Source organism: Phascolarctos cinereus, unplaced genomic scaffold (genome assembly GCF_003287225.1).
Source record: "Phascolarctos cinereus isolate Bilbo 61053 unplaced genomic scaffold, phaCin_HiC Scaffold_4;HRSCAF=312, whole genome shotgun sequence".
Taxonomy (NCBI): domain Eukaryota; kingdom Metazoa; phylum Chordata; class Mammalia; order Diprotodontia; family Phascolarctidae; genus Phascolarctos; species Phascolarctos cinereus.
In genome coordinates, this window is record NW_027555847.1 from 140,542,091 (window position 1) to 140,547,333 (window position 5,243).

At 39.7% G+C, this 5,243-nt stretch overlaps 1 pseudogene; it reads right to left on the reverse strand.

The window, feature by feature from the left end:
* Positions 1 to 4,320: 4,320 nt before the first annotated feature.
* LOC110214503 (small ribosomal subunit protein eS6 pseudogene) lies at positions 4,321 to 4,938 on the reverse strand (annotated as a pseudogene).
* Between the last annotated feature and the right edge of the window lie 305 nt (positions 4,939 to 5,243).

Sequence of the window (5,243 nt, forward strand, 5' to 3'; positions counted from 1 at the left end):
CACTAGGTTGCCTCATCATTTACACACCTAATTCCAGTGCATGATACATATAGATCTTGAACAGTACAGTCCTCTATCCCACATTGTCACCAGCTCCCACGAACAGTACCATCCCCAGTCCCCAACACCTCAATGGCTAACAAGAGGAGGATATCCAAGATAAAAATCACAGGCTTTTGTATCCAGCAGTTGCATCACACCGCCTGAGCCTTTGCACTTCTCCTTGTCACCACACACTTCGGTATAGACCAGTTTAAGCCAAGAAACACCAGCCCCCTTGCCCTTAAATACTGATGTGATTCCCTTAAATACTTAAATACTCATGTGAAAGTTCCAACAACTTTAGCATCCACTCAATTCATCTGTTTCCTTAAGTCCTAGTGACATAAGACTATCCCAGGGGAAGCTAACCCGCTCAATTCAGCTCTGCTTGTACTCTCTTTTACCCTCAGATTGCATAGTACCTCATTTTCCCCTATTCTTTGAGGCAGCTAGGTGGCAAAGTAGATAGAATGCCAGGCCTGGACTCAAGAAGACTTATCTTCCTGAGTTCAAATCTGGCCTCAGATATTTACTAGCTGTGTGACCCCAGGTAAGTTACTCAACTGTTTACCTCAGTTTCCTCATTTGTAAAATAAGGTGGAGAAGGAAATGGAAAACCACTCCAGTATTTTTGCCAAGAAAACTCCAAATGGGGTCACAAAGAATCAGACACAACCAAAAAACAACTAAAACACTACCAACTTCTGAGCTACTTCATCACTGCCTTCTTCACCATCCTAGATTCCTATACCCCTCTGAATTTCTACTTTGGCTGTCAAGCTATTTCCTAATCATCCTTTCCATCAGTTTGTTCCTGCTCCCAAGATTCAGAGTACTGCTGGAGAAAGATGAAGGATCAGGCTGACCTGGCCCACTATGAATCCATGCCGCCCAATGTCAACTGGGTTCAGTTCACACTGCTTCTCAACAATCCTATCATCAGTCCAGCTTTTCTAAATTCCCAGAAGCACTACTCTAAGCAGCTTTTCTAAACCTTTTCTTTCCTTGAGCCCTTAATCCTGCCCCATTACTACTCTTAGCAGATGAATTTGCCTCCTCCTTTAATCCAGTATGAGCCCCTAATCTACTCTCCTCTTCACCTCAGTGTATTTCTGCCTCTGCCTCTGCCTGTTATATCTTCATTTTCCCTGAAGCCAGAGAAATAGATGTCTGTTGTCCTTTCAAAGGAATGAGCCTTTGCCTTTGTGCCTCAGATTCATTTCTTTAGAAATTCTGAAGGAAATTACTCATCTAATGCCACTGAAACTCCGAGCTAGATTCTCTGCTCTTCAGGTCTCAGAGATTCAAAAAGAATCCCTTTTCCAGCTAGGGTAGGGGAAGGGAGAGAGAGGACTGTAATTCTCTACTATCCCTAGATGGAGAGGCGGCCTACGGACACCATGTCCTGACCATGTCCAATGTGTACACAGAGACCACATAGGAAACCCTAGATGTAAAGTCTCTAGACTGCCTGCCTAATCTCGAGTGAAGGCCTAGCATGATGATCACCGTTATGTTGTTTGCTTATAGTTATAAGCCTAACCTTCCAGAGAGCTGTTTATTTCCTTCTAGGCACAATACCTGTAACTATAGTAGTTTCTACCAAATGATGTTTGGATTTATTGCTTCATAGACCAACCAACTAGCCTTTTCCCAGGAGTAGATAAAGGAATGAAATAAATAATATAACATGAGGTCCAATCATTTTTGCTTTTTCTAAAGTAATCATCATCAACACTTTTACATTTTTATAGACCATTTTAATTTTTACATCCATTATCCCATTTCATCTTCACAAAAAACCTGTTAGGTCAGAAGGACAATACTATTATGCCCATTTAACAGATGAAGTATATAAAGCTCAGAAAGGTTATGTAAATTGTGTAAGATCACACAGCAAGCAAAGTGGTCAAGCCGAAACTAAGACTCAGATATTCTGACTGCTAGTACAGTACTTTTTTCATTACACTGTCAAAATCAGATGTTAATAAGAAAGGAAACAAGCATTCAATAAACTCCTACTATGTGTCAGGCACTGTGCTAAGCACTTTACAGATATTATCTCATTTTATCCTCAGAACAACCCCAGGAGGTAAGCATAATTAAGATTCCCATTTCACAGAGCAATCAATCAATTAATCATTTAACAATCCCTGCCCTTATGGAGCTCACAATCTAATGTGGGAGACAACATGTAAACAAATACATACAACCTATATAAGGGATAAATAGGTAATAATTAACAAAGGGAAGGCAATAGAATTAAGGGTGATTGAGAATGGCTTCCTATAGACAGTAGAATTTTTGTTGAGACTTAAAAGAAGCCAGAGAACATAGTAGACAGAGTTGAGGAGGGAAAATTGTTGAGGAATGAGGAACAGTCAGATAATTGAGGCAGACAGAGGTTAAGTGACTCACATAAGTATTTGAGTAAGTATTATTTATATATTTATATAGATATATATACACATATATACATATATGTATGTATGTATGTATATGTATATATATAGTAAGTATAAATATATTGAGTAAATATTATAGTAAATAAGTATTTGAGGCTTGAGTTGAACTTGTCTTTTTTTTTTAGGCAATTGGGGTTAAGTGACTTGTCCAGGGTCACACAGCTAGTAAGTGTCTGAGGTCAGATTTGAACTCAGGTCCTCCTGACTCCAGGCCAGTGCTCTATCTACTGCATCATCTAGCTGCCCCTGAACTCAAGTCTTCTTAACTTCAGGTCCAGCACTCTATCCACTGCGCCACCTATTTTTCTCTAATGAGCTATTAAAATAACAGCAAAAATAGTTAATGAATCAGTTACAAAGTATGACATGTCACTGGTAATTCCTGTGGCATAGCCAAAGTATTAGACCCTATACCCAGAGCTCCTTAAAATACATGCACTTGCAATGTGCATGGTCTGCCCTTTTAATGTGAGAACACTTACTGTCTTGATAGAAGGTGGCATCTATTCAATGCCCCTCTGATTCTTGGAGTTCATCAAGCAATTTTTGCTCCCTTTAGGTATTTGTAGAGAATTGAAGGACATCACCTTGTCCTTCTTAACCAGTCAGCTATTTTTTTTAATCTAGCTTTACAACTAATTTGTAATATACAATATGTTTCACAGCAATATAGAATACCATTCAAAGCAATATAAAAATTATAGAAAGTGGCTATTTGCTCAATAAAAACCTTTTCTGCCTAGTAATTTTCTACTCTACTTCTCCAGCATTCCCTAAGAAAGCACAACTTGCAAAAGCAATTTCTGGAGATCAGATCTTTTAAGGAATTTCTGTACTCAGTGTTCCTGCATTGACTGAGCATGCTATTGCTAAATTCTGCAGCCTTGACCTGTGACAAAGTTCTTCTGGATTCTTGGCTCTGTCACTGGGAAATGATCACACACTCTTCTGAATTTGGCAATGTGATGAAGACAGGCGCCTCACATTAACTATAATCTTATTGCAACAAAACTCATTGAAAATATGCCTGCTTTTCCATTGTCCACCCAAGAATTCTGTCCAATAAGGAAGACCCCTGGATGAGAATTAGATATACCCTTAGCTCAAAGAAATTTTACTACTATAAGGAATACATGAGCTAATTCTTAACGCATTTCTGGCATGCCTCAGTTGCCATTTACCAACTCTACTTTGTTTTGTTTTTGTTTTTTGGCTAAGCAATGGGGTTAAGTGACTTGCCCAGGGTCACACAGCTAGTAAGTGTTATGTGTCTGAGGCCGGATTTGAACTCAGGTCCTCCTGAATCCAGGGCCGGTGCTCTATCCACTGCACCACCTAGCTGCCCCTACCAACTGCACTTTGGAAACAATAGAATAACAGATAGTATTATTCAGTTTTTAAAGCACTTTTCTCACCACAAAAGTCATGATGTAGTTGATGGAAGCCTTATCACTATTTTATAGATGAGACTGAGAGAAATATAACAGGGACATGGGTTTTTCCAATTTTTTACTATGTTCTATTGATGCCTTTTTTATATCACCATAGTTTTTCCCAGAATCCCTCCCCTTCTAAGTGCAGTCCCATACAACACATAGTATTTTTAAGATAGAGAAAGAAATCTGCGTAATTGATCAATACATCAAAAAAGTATTAAAATATGTGGACTTCCTACCTCTTCAAAAGATTGGGGTAGGAGTGTCTTCTCATATCTTTTCTATCAAGCCACATTTCTCCTTATTATAATTTGCAACATTCACTTTTTTTCACTTGACAAAAAAAGTTATTTATTTCTAACACATTTTTGGAAATTTTATTTTTGACTGGACTCAGATTTCGAGGTGGGAGCTCTCAGGGAAGACAGTCAACGTCTCTTAGCGATCTGTTCCTGTCGTTTTTCTTTAGCCGCCTTCATTCTCTTGGCCAAAAGCTTAGCATATTCTGCTGCTGCTTCCTTGTTCTTCTGGGTGCATTGCTTCTTCAAAGCAATGTGTCTATGTTTGTCCTGAAAAACTCAGGGAGTCACCAGACGCTGAATTTTAGGAGCCCTGGTCCCTGGTTTCTTACTTTCCTTGTCGAGGGGCTTTCTCACAACATACTACTGGACATCATCTTCTTTGGAAGGGTTAAAAAGTTTGCAGATTCTGCTAGCTCTTTTGGGCCCCAGGCAACAAGGCACAGTCATATCTGTCAGTCCTGGTATATCTTTCTCACCTTTCTTCACAATAACCAAGTTGAGGACGCTCAGGTTGGCGTCCACAATGCAGCCCCTAACAGATTTTCATTTTCTTTCTCCAGTTATTCTAGGGTGATAGCAAGAATGGCATTTACAGAGCATCAGGTGGACACATCCATGAGCCAAAACACCCTGCTTCATGGGGAAGCCTTGACAGTGATAGAAGTGGGGAGAGGGGGGCAACAGGAGAGACATCAGTAGCATTGAAGCATAGAAACATGAAGCTTTGACTGGAGAAATCAGACAACACTGAAGTATACATAGACCAGATGATAATACGGGGACATGGAGGCTGTCGTAGTAGTAGTAGTAGTAGTAGTAGTAGTAGTAGTAGTAGTAGTAGTAGTAGTAGTGGTAGTGGTAGTGGTAGTGGTAGTGGTAGTGGTAGTGGTAGTGGTAGTGGTAGTGGTAGTGTAGTGGTAGTGGTAGTGGTAACGGTAGTTAGTGGTAATAGCAGTAGTGGTAGTGGTAATAGCTAACATTTATATAGCACTTACTAT